Consider the following 21,966-nt stretch of genomic DNA (forward strand, 5'->3'; position numbering starts at 1 on the left):
TTATTACTCACATGCTCTGACAAATAAGCCCTGGCAGGCCTGGCATCGCTGAGGCCGTGAACGCGTACTGCACACATTTACGGGTCATGCAGATGTTGGAATGCATGGGTGATCTGTAGAAGAGAGAGACATAGAGAAAGAGTGAGCGATTGATCTCTCTCATTATGTTGTTAATGCTGAGAGTCTTCATGTTTAAATCGTCAGATCTTCTCTTTCACATAAATGGCAATTAATGGTCTTCAAACATCTGTAAAAGTGAACAGACTTTGACACACCTCCAAATCCATCAGTTCTCCAGACTACACAGACAACACAGTCTATTAAACCTTCTCAAATGAAATCAAAGCCCATTCAGCTGCTCCATGGCTGACTCCCAGTCTGATCATTTAGCCATATTTAACTTAGAACACAACCAAGACCACGTAAATCATTATGTGAAATTGTTTTTGTCCTAACTGGAATCTTTCCTAAACAGTATGCGAGATTAGAATAAGCACTTTCCAATTCCTTGTATACCAAAAATGTTCAGAGAATGCACTTATGCACAATTTTATGCCATTTTGTAGTATAGTGTGAGTGGTGTGTTCGAACTGAAAATTCCAAAAAGATAAAGTACACTTCAAATGCCCATGACACAATTACTTGGAAAAGCCAAGTGTATAGGACCTTATGTTAAAATAACTGTATAGACCGTTTCACAAGATGTAAACAACACTGGTCCAGAAACACTTCCTGTTTCAGTTTGTAACTGTTTTCTTTATTTCACATGTAAAGAAAACATCTTAAGGATGTTTGTTTAACTTTTTGATTCAGTTTTAAATGTTCTGTTGGTTGTATTTTATCCCAGCTTTTATGTAGTGTTAAAAAAGTGAAACAGGAAGTGCTTCTGGACCAGTGTTGTTTACATCTTGTGAAATGGTCTATACATTACAGTGCATAGGTGTAGTGCGTCATTTGGAGCAAAACTAATATACTATTTTAGATTTTTTGAATAGTGCATCCATGAAAGCTTTTTCTGACCCCAATGTGTGATAAAAACACCTGCTTCTTTAATGAAAAAAAAAAAGAAAAAAAGTGAGGCTCATACATCTCCCAGTACTTAGCTGCCAATGCTTAGTTATTCTAACACTGTACACAGATTGAAAGGGGGTCTGTGATATCAATACACAAGTTTATGACTTGATTTAGCATCTCCCAATTCTGGTGTACTATCTGCTAACACTACTAATACTAAATGTAAATGTCAAAATGGGGGTCTGTGATGTTAAAACAATTCATTGCTGAGCCCCAATTCGCTTATATTATGCTCTATTTTGTGAAGAAAAAGTACATACAGTACTTTTGAGTATGCAGCAAAAGAGTAGGCAAGTTTGGTAAATACTTGAACCGACCGCTCCTGTCACCGTTTAAACTGCCCTGTTAATCATCTTGTCACAGTTAACATCCTCTCCATTTCATTTAATTTAATATCCAACTATATTGGAGAGAAATGTACTAGCAAATTGAAACTGAGCGTGGCATTTAAACATAAGTTTACACAGGTGGAGTATCTTAATAGATGCTAACGCTTAGTTATGCTTAGTTAAAACGTTCCCATCATCAGTGAAGTACATCATTTTAGTGCATTATAGTCTATATGTTTGCCAATTGAGATGCAGCTAATGTGTGGGGAAGAAGAGAGAGAGATGTTCTGTAACTCAAAGTAGAAAAGTTTGAGTCAAAGCTTTAATATCAAAGCCAACTTCAAACACTTTAATGATGTATGAACCGTTGTTAGGAGCCGTTAGCATTATTCATCACTCAGAAGGTTCAAATCTTTACCAGTTCTCATATAGTTGGACTTTTGAGAGCAAATATTCCCACATATATAACTAGTTTAATCATTTCTTTCCTTAATCTGCTGATTTTGCACATTTATTTTGTGCGTAGGTGTTTTTTTATGAAGTGAGTCTTATCTGAATTTGACTGTCCTTTTTTTTAAGTTCCTTGAGCATCAACATACAGCTGCAGAGACTTCAGTTGGAATCTTTTACAGATGCTGGAGGCACATCAAATCTCTAAAATGACGTTTCTGATCATCAATGCACTGATAACATGCAGAATGGACCATGTTTGGAACATCTAGAGCGCATTATATAGAATAAATGACAGATTAATGATGATTAATATGATATCTTTAAGATAAGACAATACTGGAAGTTAAGCATGGAATGGAAAAAAAAGCAGAGCACTGTATATAGTTGCATAATATAGAGTGGGAGACTCTATAGAAGTCAGCAAAGAAATTCCCCCTCTTCTCCTATTTTCACATATTTCAATATGTGACAAGAGGAGAATAGCTATCTTCTCTCTACCATGCACAAACGCCTCCCAGTCCATTCAAGCAGGGGTGGTTGATCCAGAAACTTCCCAACCTAATCTCATTTGGAGTGTGTGCTGCGGATTTGAGCAATTTCGCCTCTCTGGAATGCTTCAGTGACGTTGTTAATTGTCATGATTCATGAAATTGTGAGTCATGATTCATTTGTCAAACCCTCCTTCGCACTGGCCCCACTCTCCCTTCATTCGTTTAATTGTCATATGCATTAAATAATACACTAACTGGTAGATTTTGGAGGACACTGTGTTATTGTGAGTTATTTAAGACTAAGAAAATCGTTTTACCAACACAGCTAAAGAGAAATTGATTTTGAAATTGGCAGTAATGTAATTAACAGTATAGCTTTTAAAATAAATGAAGACAAACTGACCATTTTATGGGTACAAAAGCAGACACACAATAAAACTGCACAGTGGACAACCAAACACGCAGTACATGTAATGTACACCATTCTTTCCGTAAAATGAAACTGTCATACTACATTTGCCTAGAAAATCAAATCAAATCATTATGTAAGATGGAAGTATTAGTTAAGGAGTTTGAGACATTTACTCATGGGACTCCATCTACAAAACCATCTACATCTATGATAGCCTTTACTGTACTTATTATTGTTTTTCTGGGTGAGCCAAACTTTGGGAATTCTTTTCCTACAAGGAAACAAAAGATTACAATGTCTGAAAATAAAATGTAATACTATTTCACATTTCGTTCGTCAATGAAATTTGAAAATGACATGTTGTTGGTTCTTCTCATACAGTTGTTAGATGGATCTTCTCCATTGTTACATCATTCCATCTCTCACTCATTTTTCCTAAACATGTATTTATGTATGTTTGTTTATTCATGTTTATGATTTAGTTAAAAAAAACGTGTGCACTTTATGTATTTGGTTCTGATTCACTGTCTCTTTTACGCTCATGATCTTGCTACATGCTCAAAGCGCTGTACATGCTAAGAAATAATTATCCTTCTATGTTTTATTTTTCTTAGAATAAATTAATAATCAAAATAGTTTGTTGGACAGACTGATTAATTGATTGTAATATTAATTGTAAGACTGGAAAAACTGGTTAAAGTTAAAATATCTGACCAGTGGCCTCTAAAGACAAATGGTATTGCTTGCAAATTAACATTTTACACCCTACCCCCTCCCTCTGAATCTGCATCTTCTCTCTTTCACTCTCTCAGTCAATGATACTGAAAACTCACACAAGAATATGATCTTAATGTGAATGTGATAATCTTTAAGGACTATTTAGAATCATTTCAAAAGTCTCAGGGTGACTGGTAATAATGTCTCATTTCCAAAGAAGTTAAAGAAAAGGTAATGGGCTCTATGCACGGCGTTATTTCCGGTGAAGCATTAGGGATGCTCGATAACTTCCGCCGATCATAGAGTCCAATGCAATACCGAGAATTTATATTGAATTTTATACTCCATGGTAATACTAATGAAACGTTAGTCACAAAAACAGATAAAACAGACACCCCTCGTTGTGTTTATGCTTCTTTTTAAAATTATATTAAATAAACATAACTATATATAAAATTACATCTAAACGTATGTACGTTTCGTTTCAAAGACGGGAGGACAGTAAATATTGAAGACTCAGCCATAATCCCGTTTTCTCCGGTTTTCCTCCGCTTTAATCTACACAACCGGAAATGGACGAGCATCCTTACGTCAAATGCGGAACTTATGCGTGCATATAGCCCATAAGGTTTTTAAGAATATAGAAATATCTTGCACACAAAAGGGTGTGTCTTTGAGTTAATCACTTTCTACCTTTTGTCTGAATGCAAACTCTCCTTCCCCCAGTAAACATGGTGGGGGTTTCAGTCCATTGTAGTTTGGTGATTGGATCAGGTAAATTTGGTGATTAGATCAGGTAAGGTTTGGCTCTATTTAAGGAAAATGCACAAGAGTTCATGGCTGCTTTCTGTATTCAGATCAGCCCGTGATGTTGTGTCTTCAAGGCTCAGCTCATGTAGTATGTTGGGTAAAGTTCCTTTGTCCTAAAACAATTGATGGTTTGCTCTGATTATCTTGTGGAATTGTAATAATACATTTACCTGACATAATAAATTGTTATATTTGGCTATTCTAACAGACTTTGACTTTATTTTCATTAGAGTTAAAAGGAATAGTCAAGCATTAACTAATAAATGATGCACAGATATCATTGATAAACCCTTTTCATTTTATGGAGTCAGATGAAATGAGTTAATACATATTAAATGTATTGCATTTAACTAAAATTCACTTTGCCATGGGAAAGACGGAACACGCTTGAAACCTTCACCACGAATCGAATTCCGCGGTTTGGGTCGATTTCGTGCCCCTTTTTACATAATTTAGCAACGTCAATTTAATCCAATTAACTGATCCAAATATTCATAATTAATCATAACAAGTTATGATTAGCTAAGTTCCTTAAACCATACAGAATGATTTTTACAATGTGCTGAAGCACAAAGACTGAACAGCACCCTAGAAAAGAAAATACAATTGCCAACAGGCCCCTTTTGTAAAAGTCTTGAAAAAAACACACAATGGGGGGAGAACTGCAGACTTGGACTGAGGCAAACCCACTTCAGCGAAGTTTCTTGCTTTGTAGTTTCATGAAAGAGCCAACAAATCGATAGTAATGCTAAAGACCAGTAAATGATCCTATGCAGTAGAAGGGAATACAGCGAGATGAATGCAATTGTAAAATTTGGCTTTAGTCTGTAAGCGATAAACAAAACTGAGCTCGAGCTTCTCACTGAAGCTTTTAATGATATATGAGAATTTCTGTTGTGTGTGTCAATGGAAATGTCCTTGGGACCAGGCAGCATAATACAGATGATTGTCCTGAACTAAAAGGGATGCATAGTCAGCTGTTCTCACATGTACACACACACACACACACACACACACTTTCTAAAGAAAATTCTCTCTTTGTTGCCACTTTGATTCTGCTCAGAAAAAATACATTAAACAGCACATCTAAAGAAGAAGCTGTTTTTCTTCCTCGTTTACATCCTCCCTTCAGGGGCCCTGAAGAAAATATAGTGTCTGACACATTCCTTATTCTATTTTTCATTAGTGGTACTTGCTCTATTAAGTTTGAAATGAAAACAAGTTCATCTAGAAAAGAAAATTCCGAAATAATTTCAGACTGACTTTCATGTATTTTGAAACATATACTGTATTTCTTTCTTCTTTGAAACACAAAAGGAGATGTTTAGCAGAACGTTCAAGCTGTTATTTACTATAAAAACTGAATAGTGATCATGTCTGTCAAATAAGATTTTCAGTGAATATCTACAAGTTTTAGATTTAGATTTTTAGGGTGCGTTGTTATCCTTTTTTTGGCTTCACGCAGCCACTAGTTCCCATTGACTTCAATTGTGTTGAAAAGATTTGTATTATATATAGAAGCTGTTTACAATATTGACCAAATAACAAGAATTGAGCATCATTAATAACTGATAATACCAGAACACTATACATTTTTTATATTTTACAAAACCATAATGATGTAAGTGGTTGCCAGGGCGTTGCTAGGATGTTCAGGATGGTTTCTTAAGTCAAAAGTGCCCACCCAAAGCATTCTGATCACTATTTTACTCCGGCCCCTCTTTCAATAAAATGGTAAATTTTATAATCTCTAGCCCTACAAATTATATTACAATCAATAAGGACTGAAATGCATGATAGGCCACAATATAATTACCAGACTAGTTTGACTGATAATTTCTGTCACTTGCATCTGCAATAAAAGTAGACAGTTTGGTGTCAGCCACAGTCCTCTGAGACTGTAATCAAATTAATTGTGCTTGTGTTTTCTGTATTTAATCAGAAATGCTATAGTAATCAGTATCGAGCAATCAGCCTGTTAATCAGTAGCATTGTTACTACACTGTAGGGCACTTCTGCTCCTCCTGCCATTTAAATCCAAAGAGAAAGTGACAATTAATAGCAAAAAGGCCCAATTTAATACTGAAATTAAATGATGATCATATATATTATTAACCAAACATCAACCAATTTTTTTTTTAACATTTCATGCTTTTGGTAGATGCAAATACGTTGCCAGTATTAGAACTGAACACACCACTTTGGGAGATTTGCACCAGTTGCACACATTTCAAACTATATTTTATGGCCACTGAGGAAAGAAAAAAAATAATGGTCACATACTCTGTATTCATCAAGTGTCGGCATGTGTGTGCAGGTGTGAATGTTGGTGTGTCGCGCAGATGGTGGGGATGGACAAGAGGGAGCTGCTTTGTGACCCACAGGTGGCTGTTCGCAGGATACGACCTGCTAAAAGGCAGAATAACACCTGGAGAAGACTGAGAGTTGAAAGGAAGGGAAATAATGACTGGCGAAGACACTCTCGCTCACAGACAAATACTGCGAGTAAAAGATAGAGGGCACAAAGGTTAAAACAGGATGCCAGGGCTCACCGTTTATTTCTCTCTCACAGCAGTATATAAGAGTGGGCTATATGACCAAAATCTCAATATATGTCACTTTATTTCACAATAACAAAATCTCCCTGTAAATAAGGTTATGACGCCAGCATTTTAGACGACATAAAATTTCACAAAATTCAATTATTCTAAAAGCAAAGGAAAAACTAATACTAGCCTAAGTAAAAAGTTCTCAAGCTTCTTAAAGACAAGTAAATGGTCAGTAATAAAATAAAAGCAAAACAAATGACAAGCAATGATAAACAGAAACAAAAACAAATAGGAAAAATTGATACAAATGAATGGAAATGGAAAACACAAAAAACAAAGAGATGTTTAGCAGAATGTTTAAGCTACACTTTTCTATAAAAGGAATGGTGATCATGTTTGTAAAATTACTTCAGAAGACATGGAATATAATGCATTAGTTATGTGACATACTGTTATGATGCTTATATGATCCATTTTTATTCTTTTTGAAGCTTGACAGCCACAATTCCTAACAAAATTCAGAAGGAACACATTCAAATAATCTATCCAATCAACACGAGAGAAGGCTACCTATGTTCCTCTGCATTTGGCCCCGCTCTAAGTGCCCAACACAATGAAGCTCTTCCTATCCGATAAAGAATATTTCGTCCTTGGGGGCTCTCTGCCTCAATGCACCAGCCTAAGGAGCAATTCCCTTCCGCCGCAAGCCCTGGCATTATCTTGGGGGCATCGGCCCATCTAATTGGTCCTCGGATGACAAGACGCCAAGGCCTACTCTCACCCCGGCAAAATTCATTCAGTCATCCTTGCCATAGAGAAATGGACAGTTAAAGTGATAAGACGAGCTCTGATTAATTCGGACATTCAATTCTCACGCTGAAGGCTCAGAATCCGTCCTGGCCAGCTCCCACTCTCTGCCCTGTCTGCTCAGCGCCACAAGAGCACTACTCAAATCCTTCTTGTGTTCTGTCCATAGTTGAATTTTGCATTGCTCTCGGTCACTATACTATAGCACTCAACTCAATGTTTATATTGGCTTTCTTTATCTTTCTCAGATGCTCTGAACCAAGGTTATTATTTAGAATTTTTTAATTTCAGTTTAGTCTTAGTTAACCTTTATTTTGTAAACACATTTCTATTTAGTTTTTTTATATTTAGTTTTACTTTTAGTAATTATATTTTAGTTACAGTTTTTTTCAATTGCTAACAAGCATTGTCATTGTAGTGAAGCCACATTATCAAAACTCTTCAACACATTCAGTGAAATTGAAGTCTATGCGGACTAAACTGTGAAACAGGAAAACACCCTGAAGAGATGGCCGGTCCATCACAGACACAGACACACACACAGGTAAATATTCAGTATTCATATTTACAAATACAGGCAAACTAACAGTCTCCAATACGCCTTTGGCTAAGCCACGCCCTAGAATGTAGATTGACCAATCACAACGTAGCCAAGAACGAACTCCCACAGAGGTCCGACACTTTTTCACAGCGCTCCATTGACTTTCAACACAGGCATCTCATATTTTTGGTCTCGGCAGGCTATTACCGTCGTAGTTTTATCCAAAATATGGTTAAACATTGTGCCTGGTGCATTTGTAACATAGATACGCGTTTCCCAGAGAGGTTGGAGGGCGGTGTCCGTTTTTTCCCTTCCCAAAACCAAAGTCAAATCCTGACAAGTGTCGTCTTTGGATTAAACTGTATGGACGTCCTCAGTCAGCTAAACCCCTGAAAGATCAACAAGCACATCTTTTTTGCTTCTAACCTTACTGTGAGTGTGACCGTTTTATAATGTTTTAGGTTATGATTTCGGTTCTCACACCGGTTGTTGATACGCTAGCACATGCTGCTAATAAATACAACGTTATACTCGTGTAGTCCGTTTGCTTTGTAATAACGATTATAGAAGTGAATAGAGACCTACCCAGCTTTGCATGAACAGTGTTGCTCCCTGATATTGTTAGTCCCAGCCACCATCTCGATTAGTATAACACAGTCTCATCCCAAAAAGTCATATAACTGACGTTTTGGGACGTATTTTGACCATACGTCAATATCAGCCTTTTTAGGGCCCCCTTAAACGTCGGTAGATGGCGATCCCGGGCCGTCATACAACTGACGCTTTACCTTTAACGTCAGTTAGGTGACGGGTTAGGTTTAGGGTTAGGTTTAGGGATCCCATAACCTCATCTACCGACGTTTAAGGGGGCCCTAAAAAGGCGAATATTGACGTATGGTCAAAAGACGTCCCAAAACGTCAGTTATATGACGTCTTGGGGTGAGACCGGGTTGATTAGTAGGATATGCGGTGGCTCATTTTTTGACTGTGACCGGTAACGTTATGCTTTTGCCTCTATTTTGGATGGCTTGTTGTTTCTTTCACCTGTATGTCTTGATATAGCCTTCAAACACATATTGCATTGCCTACTTCTATCGGACACTTTATTTGCTGCTTTATAAAAGTTTGATAACATTTCAACAGGAACGGTTGTCACAGCATCAGCCATTTTGATACCAAACCAGAGCCCAGATGAAGTTTGACAGATGTAGCAACAGTAACTAAGGGAGGCGGGGCTTAGCCAAAGGTGAATTCACCTGTCCTGCATGTCTTTGAATTATGAGGGAAACGCAGAGGAAACATGGACAGATCATACAAATTCCACACAGAAAGCCCTCCTGACACAGCTGCGACTCCAATGCTGCACATACACCATTATACTTTTGTTACAACGCCACATGAACATATCCGCAATAGAAATAATAATACAAAATTCATATCGGCTGTGGAATTTCCACCAGTCTACCAGTATATCTCTGACCCCTAACTGACACAATGCTGAGCAAAAGTTCTTAGTGACATAGATTTATTCTGTTTGTTTTAAGTACTGCATAGTAATTCATCTCAGTGTGTGTGTGTGTGTGTATAAAGCGGAAATTAAATTGCTAACGCAGTGTAAATAGGTCACTTCTTATAAGATTCAAAACATTAAAATTCCTCAAGGCTCCAAACTTTCAAATCCTTGTTAGGGGTGTGGACTGCATCTTAAATGTTACCTATTATCAGAGGCAATACAAGCTAATTTTTTCCCCATTTCAAAACAAAATATTTAATCTCAGTCAAGGCACACAAGGGTAATTACTCTGAATAGTCATCGTTTTGTTGCCAAGCATCCAACTGCAAACAGAACTTTTAATTAAGGCTATACTTGCATATTTTATTCATTGCTGTTTGAGGACTTCTCAAAATTGTGTTGACTGTACTTATAAACAATTCTACATTAGCATGTATTTTAATTAATGATATTATATTTTCCTCTGTGGACAGCGTAGGGCCTGCTGACTTTTTGATGAACTGAAAAGAATAAAAAAAAGGGAAGGGGATGAGAACACAGACCCCCCCCCCCCCCCCCCCCCCCCCCCCCCCCCCCCGAGAATGAAACTAGTGTGAACAGACTGTCAAAGCAACTGCTGGATGGAGTATACTGAAGTTTTGACACCTACGGCTAAAACAACTTGCTCTCTCGCACAATCACAGCAACAGTATATTACTTTGACATTTGCATCACACATTGAATTTGGTGGTTAAATAAAGAACAAATCCTGTCACAGTAAAACAATAATCTAAATAAATGTGGATGTTCAAATCATGTTTTTAATTATCTGATCTAAACTTTTCTTATAGTTAAGACTTATGTCACATGATCTTGGACGTCACACATCTACCTCATAAAAGTTTTGTATTGTTATTTATTTTTCTCTGGTGTTAAAAGTCAAACAGGCAAAGAGGAGCCAAACTTAACAGAGCTACACAGAGAGCATTTAGCATTAGATGTTAATGTCTAATTAAGACTAAATATATCTGAGGTTATTTATGAGAGTGTGAGCCGGACCGAGCTTCAGGACCTTGTACAGTGATGTCCCTTTTGTCAGAAATCACTGAATTGAACAGATTATTATCTAATAATATAATAATATCCAATTCTCACAGTCAGTATCATTTCACACAGATCTCTTGATGGAGATCATTTGTAGATTTAAACATCTTTTAACATACTTATACTAGTTTTATGTCATGTGATATTGAGCTTCACACATTTATTTTAAAGGGGTCATGAACTGGCTTTTTAAATTTTATTATATTGTTGTCAGAGGTCAATTGATGACGTTCGCTTGGTTATTGCATTCAAAAACATCAAAACGAATAAGTAATAGGCTATTTTCTACCCTAGTTTTGAGCCCAGCTCAGAAACGCTCGGTTTTTATGGGCGTCTTGCACTGAAGACTTGAAAGTAAACGCCCACTGCTGTGAGTGGATAACAGTTTTGCATATTATAATGAGTTTCAACTCACCCGTCGATGCGCTTGGGGGAAATTGTCCAATTTGAAAACGTCCAATGTTGTAAAATGGCAACCGGAATGATTCGCCCATACATGTTCGACCCAGAGTCCGTTTGTTGCACAATTCCTGTCAGATCCAATATAGACGGCACAGCACCGTGCTTTACTTTTAATCGGTCTGCAAATCCAGTCTTGTTTACAAAACAATCCTCAGTGAAATGAAGCGAACAGACGACGATGTTTTACGCTCATCAACTGGAACGTCATTAAAAATAAAGTTTATCCATGCAGACCTATTGGAATCCAGAGGAAGCTTATGCAGCCACTGTCTTCTTCCAAAGCAGGCACTGCACAATTATTTTTATAACTCGGTAGCTCGATCCGGTTTGTCATCACGAGGTAGGAATCTATGTTATTTAGCTATGCGTGTAATGCGCGAATCGGTGGGCGGGGCTAAACCGGCAGTGTTGAAGTAGGCGTTGATCTTCTGCGGGGGTTGTGTTTTATCCTCTTTGAGTTCATAGTTCCCCACTTTGAAAAACGAGTCGTTTGCTGAGCCTGGTGTCAATAAAAGCTTTTATTGGACTAACCAAAACGTTTTCAGTTCTAAAACTTACAGGATATTCTTATACTCAGGATATAATATGATGACCTCTTAGATGTCAAAAGCTCAAGGAAAATTTGATTTCTCAGTTCATCACTCCTTTAAGACAGTTCCGCTGTGTTTACAAAGTTGTAGGCGATGATTAAAGCAGAAACACAGCTAAGACGGGCAGAGTTGAATGACAGAAAGTACATTCAGCATTATCCCAGAGTAATAGCAGAAATGTCTGATGGTATTAGAGAGAGAGAGAGAGAGAGAGAGAGAGAGAGAGAGAGAGAGAGAGAGAGAGAGAGAGAGAGAGAGAGAGAGAGAGGAGATGGTGGTGGAAATCTGCAGTGCAGATTGTGTGAGAGATCCACAGAGAAACAGGAAAGAGACAAATGTACACTATCTCAGCAGACAGATAATCACATTCATGTCTTTAATAAAACCAGACTTTGCACATGTTCAGTCATTTAACATCATATCTGTGGTATTAAGGAAGTGATTCCCTTGATCTGAAAGATGCATACTTTCAGATTCAGATAATACCCCGTACACAGGCCATTCTTGAGATTCGCCTTTGACGGTCAGGTATGTCAGTACACCGTCTTTAACACCCTGTACGTTCACGAAGTGCACGGATACAGCTCTTGCTCCCCTGAGGGGTCAACTGGACAACTGGACCAATGTTTTCCTAGTGTTCTGAAAGCATATAATTGCTCAGCTTAAAATTTGTCCTGTAGTGTTTTTATGATCGTATGAAATATGCAAATAAAGTTCAAATGTCACTTTCAAGCCAGCAAATTTGAAGCTGGATTTTTCTTTTAGTTGCTGTCCTGTACTTTGATTTGTTTGATAAAGAGAGAACAGTTTCAAATCAAGATCCTCACCAACATGACAAAACTTGACCAGACATTGTGTTTTCAGAAACAAAGTCTTCTGCTAACTAATCAACATATTTGCTGTGGAACTCACAGTGTTTCAGTGGACCGTAATAACTAAACTTCACACAGATGAGCCAAAGCATGAGGAAGGATAAAAACCGAGCATACATAACAGCACTGCGGAGGGGTGGAGTATCTGCACAGGTCTTTATGTCAGTAACTTTCTCTTTATTCTCAAGGCCACGAAATTCGTCCTTGATGGTAAAAACTTGTTCAATAATTCCCCTCATAACGTTTACCAACAGCGCCAAGTGTTCAGGTTAGCTGAGGCTTGAATGATAAGTAGCATTTAACAGGGATCAACACACACACACACACGTCTTTTTCTGAACTTGGTGATCCTGAGCTCCTAGATTTTTTCTCTAAGTCCGTTTGCATTTACCACACTCTGTGAAAAATCACCAGTTGTGTTGTGTAAGCATGGACCCATGCGGTGTCTGCCTTTTAATTTTTAACCACTCCTCCTTTAGAAGTTTAGAAATAGTGATTTTCAGAGAGCGAAAATATCTATATGTGTAAAAGACTCGCTGGACAATTTAAAATTTATTTCTCTAAAGGAAGCTTTTTTTAGTGCTAATGCAACAAAGAGCTAAGGATGTGTGTAACAGTGTAGAATAAAATATACACAGTAGTTTGTCTTCTAATAACAAGTTAAATTTGTTACTTTTCAGTTAAATCTCCATTTTGCATCATACACAAAATGTGTAAAACTGGTGTCACCACTCACAATTAAGTTCATATGAGTATTCATGTTGCTCACCTCGTAAATATGATCATTCTGATGAGGGTGCACCATTACATCCAACCCTTTGAGAAACGCTCACAGGTACAGTACACGTAACCCCTCCACCCAGATCCTACTCGACCCGATTCGAGTGGGCCTCGAACCCGGGTCACAAGCATGAGAGTCGGGCGCTCTAACAAGGAGGCTAAAGAATGCCCCTAGTGTCCCCTAGAGGCCCCTAGTGGGCCTCCGTTACACGATCAAATAAAAATGCTGTACAGTCAGTCTGTTTCATCTTGGTTTTGTGATTCTTGGTTTTGCACTATGGACTTTTATTTTGTAGTGTTTTCTTCCCATTGTTCCTGTTTTCCGTCTTCCAATGTTTAGCTCCTGTTTCATTGACATTCACTGGCATCCAATGTGGCGGACCCAATGCTGATGGTGGTGCGAGGGTCCGGCATTCCAAGTCCGGTGGGATAAGTGCATTCAAGTCTGGTAGTCTAAAGTCTGGTGGTCCCAAGTCGTCTCAGTGCATCCTAGTCTGATGGTCCCAAGTCCGGTGGTCTCAGCACATCCTAGTATGGTGGTCCAAGAGGTCCTACCGTCATCGGCTAAATATCCTATAATAGCAGTTGCCATCTTGTGTAAATGGGCCACACATAATTCTCAAGCTCCTCCCGAGGCGGCTGCAACCGTTACTGAACCTTCCAAGGCGGCAGTGACCACTTCTGTACCCACTGCCTGCACTGTTACAGCCAAGGAACCTTTGAACTCTCTGTCTGTTCTGACATGACTAAGGACTGAGGTCGTCCATGAATCATATGTTTGCCCTCACATGACTACAATAAATATGGATAAACATGTTAAGTAAAAATCTCTCTAGAGTTCACATTAAAGAGCGCCAAAATGGTATTTGTTTGAATTTTGTAATAAAATTGACGGAATTTTAAATTTGAGACTTTGTTTCCTATCAAAAGTAACAAAGCTTTTTGCAATTTATAGAATGGTATGCACGCTACAATCATGTTTAGTGAAGTTTTATTCAAGCATAAACTAAAAACAGCAAAGATCAATTATTGGGATTTTAGGAATATATGGGGTGATGAACTGAGAAATCAAATTTCCTTGAGCTTTTGTCATCCAAGAGGTCATCATATTATAAGAATATCCTGTAAGTTTCAGAACCGAAAACGTCCTTATTAGTATAATAAAAGCTTTCATTGACACCAGGCTCAGCAAACGACTCGTTTTTCAAAGTGGGGAACTATGAACTCAAAGAGGATAAAACACAACCCCCGCAGAAGAAGATCAACGCCTACTTCAACACTGCCGGTTTAGCCCCGCCCACCGATTCGCGCATTACAAGCATCGCTAAATAACATAGATTCCTACCTCATCATGATGACAAAGCGGATGGAGAGTGAAACTCAGTATAATATGCAAAACTGTTATCCACTCACAGCAGTGGGAATTTACTTCCAAGTCTTCAATGCGAGACGCCCATAAAAACCGAGCGTTTTTCAGCTGGGCTCAAAACTAGGGTAGAAAATAGCCTATTACTTATTCATTTTGATGTTTTTTAATGTAAAAACCAAGCGAACATCATAAGTTGACCTCAGACAACAATATAAAAAAATTAAAAAGCCAGTTCATGACCCCTTCAACAAAATTAGAATAGATTCAAATCAAGAAAAATCTATATTTTAAATCCAGTTATTCACACAGACATTGGGGAACAGAGTGAATCTTTTGTGCTAGAAAAAATGTCAAAGATTAGCTTTCAGACAAAATCATTTTTAGCTTTGGGAGCAGAAGGAAATCAATGCTCACTGCTGGCCATCTAGAGAAGCAAAAAAAAAAAATGCTTGTCAAACTTCTTAGTGGGATAAAACAGGAACCTGAAGCCCTGAAGCAATATCTAGAGTATAGCTGATCCTTATTGAGACAGAATGACAGATGCTGAGACATGCACCTATGTTGCTCAGTGATCATGCAGTGCCAGCTGTTATGATGGACAGAATATGTACATGATTGAAGAGTAGGATGTATAGGCTCAGGACAAGGATGTTGGATTTCTCAGGTCTGAGAGTGCAATTCCACTTTGCTTTGCACTAGGCAAGCTAAATGTTAAGTTTAGTGGTTGTCAAGCCCAAGAATTCAACCTTGAAATGTCAACAAACAAAAAAAGGTGGTCGATGTTCCAGCAAACAAAAAAAGACACAATAATTCTGTATAAATCTCTAAAATAAAATGTGTGCCTCGGCATTACTACAGCATAAAGAAATACAGTCCAACGAAGTAAACGAATCAATGAGCAATGAAAAGATTTCTCGCTTTTAAAAATAATTTAATCCCAGGCAAGATTAGATTCAATGTGCGTTTTTTCATCACTAAAGCCCCTTTTGGCAAGGATTTTATTTGTCAAAAGTGTTTGTCAAAGATCCCAAAAGGTATTTTTTCATCCATCAGGAGAGAGATTTGATTAATTTTTCCACCCAGCCGTGAGCCAGCCCATCATCCTCATATCCTCCGGCTAAAGCAAGGATTGGCACGGGTTTATGCAATCCAGTCTGCTTTGGAACACTAATACTGCGATGAGCTGCTACAATAGACAGCAGGAACAGAAAGTGCTGACTACCACAGGCACAACTCAGACAAATAAGCATGTGAGGATGCACACAAGATCAGTCTGTGTCACATTTATAGACAGTTTAAAGAAAAAAGGCTTAATGCTACAGCATACAATGACATTCTAGAGCAGTGCTTTTTAAACTAGGGGAAACATTTTAGGGATAATTTAAATATGTTAGAGACTCAAACAATAAATAATAAATAAATTGTATATGTATGCATATATGTTACTATCTTATAGTGTTATATATCATTTATTTATATATTTATATTAATAAAGTGTTTTTATTATTTAATTTTCGTATAATTATAGCTATTTATTATTAGAATTATCTATAATTTGTATGCATCATTTAAATATGTTAATATAATAATAATAATTCTTCATGAAAAATACAAATTTTCTCTCATTTTAAATGGGTTCTTATTGGGACAGTCAGTTAAACGCATTATTAACGGTGTTAACACAAACCCATTTTAACGGCGTCAATTTTTTTAATCGCACGATTAACAGTCTTTTTGGCCTAGCAAACTTTGAAAGCACTATGAAACCCATTCATTTCAATGGCTTGCGCCGCGCAAGGACGTTTTTTTTGCTTGGCCGACCAAAGCGCAAGTGGATCTAGCTAGACCGTAAACAAAACAGGCACGCCACACACACTCGCTTGGGCTTGCGAGCCGGCCAAATAGTAGCTTAACGTTACGTTTTGAGTGGATGGCGAGCGCGAGACGCCGAAATGGATGCCAATAAGATTCTGAAAGGAGAGTTTACTTTTAAAAACTTGCCAAATGGTTCCATTGACAAGAACAAAGTGATCTCTGTGTTTTGTCATTGTGAACTGAGCTATCATCATCGCAGCATGTCCAGTCTGAAATACCGCTTGATGATGGCCAAGCACACACACACACACACACACACACACACAGCAGATGCGAATTCTCCACCCCCTCATCAATATCAGGACCTCGTCAGTATTTCTTTCACCCTTTTATTGATGGACAGTGTTACATTGTGCATTGATTATTTGCTCCAAGTGAGAATTTTTTATTGTGAATTTGAACACAGTAGGCTATGCCAATGTTGTTTTCAATAAAAAACATTTGCACAAAGCACTTTTCCATGTTGATAAAAGCATTAAAATGAGAAAAAAGTAATGGGACAAAAAGAAATCAAGAGACATTTAGAATAGATAAAAATGTGCGATTAATCGCGAGTTAACTATGACATTAATGCGATTAATCGCAATTAAATATTTTAATCGTTTGACAGCACTAGTTCCTAATCGTCTCGGTTACGGATGTAACCCTTGTTCCCTGAGTAGGGAACAGACAACGGAGACGTTCCGCCGGATGACGACGAATGGGAAACCCCATGGCGGAACTTGGAGTGACAATGAAAGGGAAATAGTTGTCTTTATTTTATGTCCCAATTCTAGAAAACGTCCAAATTTTCTGGACAACAGCTTGGGGCGTTTTTTGTTCCAGCAGTACAACATGGATGTTCTGTTTTGGTGTGTTCAGATACTCTTGGCTATATAAAGTTAAGTCCTCAACTTTTTTTTCTTTCCTCCCTCTCCCTGTATCATTCTCTTCACGCACACAAATACAGATGCATTCATGCATAACAGCAGACTCTGCAATATCCATGCTGTATTTTGGGGCAGTAGGGAATTATCCATGAACGGAGCAGGGCCCGAGAGTTCAGTGTGGACCGAGAGCTCATCAGATGGGATCGGCCTAAACTAGGAGGGCAGTGTTCTCGACGTCACTGGAATCACAAAACCAGCTTCCCCCAAAATAGCCTGATGCGTCCCAGCACAAGCCTCTGAGGCCTATAATAACAGACAGCAGAAAACAGAATACACAATGTACGGGACAGTCCAAGGAGTCACATGTCCACAAACATAATTGTCATTAGTATTTTACATTTTCCCCCTCAGATGTCTCCTACCATCCACCACTTCCTTTACAATAAATCCACGCCAGAACAACCACAATTTCCTATTTTTGACAGACATGGCCATGTTCACTATAATAGTTCTTTCCTTTTATGGATTACTTGCAAATCCTCTTTTGAACGCACAAAATCAGCAGATTTCTGACTTCACCGCTAAAGACACACAATTTACTTCCCTGGCCCCATCTTTCAGCGCAGACTTCAATTGAGTTGGCATTTATGAAAAGCATATGCTCTCAGACACCATAGGCCTATAATCCAGTGTTATTACGGCTGAACTGTATTTCAACAAATGCCAGAGGTGGCTGGACTAATTTACAACAACAAACAGAAGAGAATGTCTGCTCCTTTAGAAGATGATTGTCAGAAGGATGCTGTTCTGTTGTCTGTGTACTCAGAATTTTTTTTTTTAAACTTTAAGCTGTCTGCAACCAATCACACACAACATTTTCCTCACACACTGACAGAAAATATTTCAAAATTAGTAATTAGTGGAGTTGCTGTTTTTAATGTCACATCACTTCACCGTCAGGACTTCCTTTGCCCACATTGTACTTTGTCAGTTAAAAGCCAAAATAGTGTCTGACGTGCCCAGTGGTGCCGAAACAGTCTTGTCATTTCCATTACACTATCCCCGTTCCATCCGCACCTCTTTAATCTTCTCTCCAAATCTCTTTTTCAGCTCCTAGAAGGGTGTTTTATGATATCATCTGTTGCTGTTATTTTTAATGCCATTGCTATTCAATCAATCTGGCTTAATCTAGGAAGTGTCATGCTCTAAAAACAGGGATTACAGGAACTGTCATGCAAACAAGAAGATTAAGGTTATAGAAAAACATGTGATATCTAATCAAATTTTGTGCGGGAAAGTGAGACAATGTATTAGGACTGTTACAGGCATCGTCACAAACAGTGAGATAAGTCGAATGAATTTAGCACACAGATATTCATCTTGGGGAACATCCAGTGACTCTTAGATTTACTTAAGTTTTAACACTTAAGTAAGTATTAATATTTTAACACTATATACAAGAATAAAATGTTAAATAACATTGCAATCTCTAATGGAATAAATTATATCGTTATTGTCTATTATTTTTTTAGGCTGTTTGTAATTTATGTTGCAGTGCAAAAAAAGAAGTCTGAAAAGAAGTGCGTTGGATTTACATGATTTAATCATGTACGTTGGTTCTACATGAATCTATTAAGTTCAACTTAATTTGTTGTCGTAATAAAAAGTAATTTTTAGGTAACCAAATAAAGTGATTTTAATATGGTTCCCTATCAGGATTAATTCATTATATTTCTTATACTTTGAGTCACATGACTAAATAATAAGATTGTATAATTAATTTATTAGCTAACACTTAATTTCAACATTTTTACTCTCCTCATTGAGGCCCAAGCAAAGCATGCTGGGAACTAGTTTCAGCAAAAAATATTTTCAAGAGCTTGATTATTTTATATTTGCCCTAACTAATGTAATCTAGCAGATTACACATTTTAGAGAATTACACAAATTGAAAGCAAATAAATCAAGTTAAGAAAAGAAACACAATGTTGCGTAGGTCACAAAGAATATGATTGAGTAAATTGGACAATATGTTTAAAAACCATTATTTAAACCATGCCTCAAAATACTAATTCTCTTCCAGGTTTTAGGATTATGAATTGAACAACTCTACTAGTGCAAATATTTCAATTGTTTGGTTCCATGTCACATTGGTAGAATAATACAAAACATCTCCTTTCTCGTTAATCTTTTTGCAGATTAAAGGCAAAAATCCACTCTGCTTTGTGGATGGATCCGTAAAAAAATTCGGTACACTTCCTGTGATGTGACCTGATTTAACCCTTAACAAATAAAAAGACACCACAAAAATTGATGCTATTCAGCTGATGCAAGAAAACAATTATCTAAGAGCAGATCAAATTTCCAAAACATTTAGGCCTTTTCTTAATATTTAACATGCATGAATGACACTACAAAGGCATTCTCAGTTTTGTTTTCTTTATTTGAATATGCATTAAAGCCACTTCAAAGTCATTTGACGGTACAAGATGTCACTAAAATCAATATATATGTCGTTTAATAATGTTCATATTTAATATGCTGTGGTGGCAGCTTTGGAGTATCTTTCAAACTACTGTAGCACTGCCAAAGATAATCACAACATTTTATGTAAATAACAGTTAATACTCATTATTGAGTATCATTCCAATTTAACTGAACAATATAAAAACTATATTGAGGATTAACTCAACATCTTTGATTAACCATATTCTTGTTGATTATTACAAGATAAATTAGCACTGCTTTAAAAGTCTATTTGCACTTACAAATGAATAATAATAATTATTATAATACCCATAACAAGGATAAAATCTCTATAATTGATTCAAATTCATTCAAAATGTGATCATTTACTTAGAATTTAGCAACTATCAAATTTTGAGTAGTGTGGTAATAGCTTAGCCTATCGAAACATGCTGCTACTATCAACAGAATCGCCCACCTTCAAAAACAACAGGTACAGATAACAACGAAACAGTGTGCTCAAAGTATGAAGCAAACTGAGGTGATGAAACATTCTCACTGACACTCTGACAGTAATAATCCAAAAATGCCTCTATTTTTGCCTACCACAGCGAGAAAAGCATTATAACGGCCTGGAGAGAGGATTGGCTGTTCTGACATAATGCCATATTCACATGAAATCCAACCTCTCATTGAACCACATATTACAATAAATTGACTAAGCCTGAAGCAGTTAGGCTGGGCTCAAAGACATTTCAGCCACAAAATCATTCGGCTCTGCCTGCAGAACTCTACGCAAACCATTTATTCAGCCCCAGCATCAAACAAACGCATTTTCGAATGGGAAGCTACAAAAACACTGTTCCAAGTTCATCTTGATAAACTCCAGTCTCTCTGGATGTAGAGTTTGCTTAATATTTTCTGAAGGGGGTGCATAGGGATGGTGAAAACAAAATTCTGCTGAGCTGTGCAAATCAAAAGACAACTCCAACTCCAACTCGAACTCCAGCTTTGTTGTTCTGGCAAGAGTGTGTCGGCTAATGATAATTCAGCCATGTGTGTAGTCCTGTACTGTAAAGACCTTCGGAGTTTGTCTAAATGTCTCGCTTAAGGCTGCAGGGACATCATGAGGTTTTCCCTTCAAAATCAATCAGGCTGGCCAGAAACCCCACTGGTATACTAGAAACTCTCTGTAAGTCAAACTCTAGGGTGGCAAATGACAGAACCACTCAAGCCACTGCCATCCCATACAGAGAAAACATCAGCGACAACATGCTGTGACTTGGAAAAACTGATATGAGAAACATGATGATCCTTGTAGAGCTGATAACTGGTCTGATCATAACCCCATTTGAATCCATCTCATATGAGATATTCCCTGACACCTTAATCCCATACCATGAGATCTCTTACAATTTTCTGCCTTACCTCACTAGTCACTACTGCAGTAAGACTCTCTCATCAATGAGAGCTGCCCCTTCAGACTGCAGGAAGACACATTGGAGCTCACTGGTGTTAGAGACTACTTGGAAGTCTGACTTAGGGTTAGGGTAATGGTTAGTTTTCAAAGCTATGCTTTGGAACAAGCTGCATACAAAGAAATTAAACCGAGTTTGTCTGTATCAAAATCAAGCTACAAATATTTTAGAAATCAAATAAAACCACTCTACTTACCCAAGGGTAATAGCCCAAGGGTGTTTAATCAAAGTCCCTTTCAGGCAAGTCATTTAACTCGGTAGCTACCTTTGAAATGCCAGTACAGCTCCTATCTCTTTGAATGGGGAAACATTCAATTCTCCACAGCTGTTCACGAAGCTTATGATGTAATTTCATATTTGAAATCACGGTAACGCTTCCTTTTACGGTACAGTGTACTTACAGTGTATTTACCTAGAAAGTGCTGG

General features: G+C 37.6%; 1 long non-coding RNA gene across 2 annotated transcripts in view; it reads right to left on the bottom strand.

Moving 5' to 3' along the window:
* The window catches only part of LOC148969385 (uncharacterized), a 109,337-nt gene that overhangs the window by 46,242 nt on the left and 41,129 nt on the right, over nt 1–21,966 (bottom strand). For both annotated transcript variants that reach the window (XR_016149484.1, XR_016149485.1), the window contains exon 3: nt 12–113. This is a non-coding gene — a long non-coding RNA (uncharacterized LOC148969385). The remainder of the gene's footprint in view (nt 1–11; nt 114–21,966) is intronic.

The sequence above is a fragment of the Pimephales promelas genome, chromosome 23 (genome assembly GCF_988280905.1).
Source record: "Pimephales promelas chromosome 23, fPimPro1.hap1.1, whole genome shotgun sequence".
NCBI classification, from domain to species: Eukaryota; Metazoa; Chordata; class Actinopteri; order Cypriniformes; family Leuciscidae; genus Pimephales; species Pimephales promelas.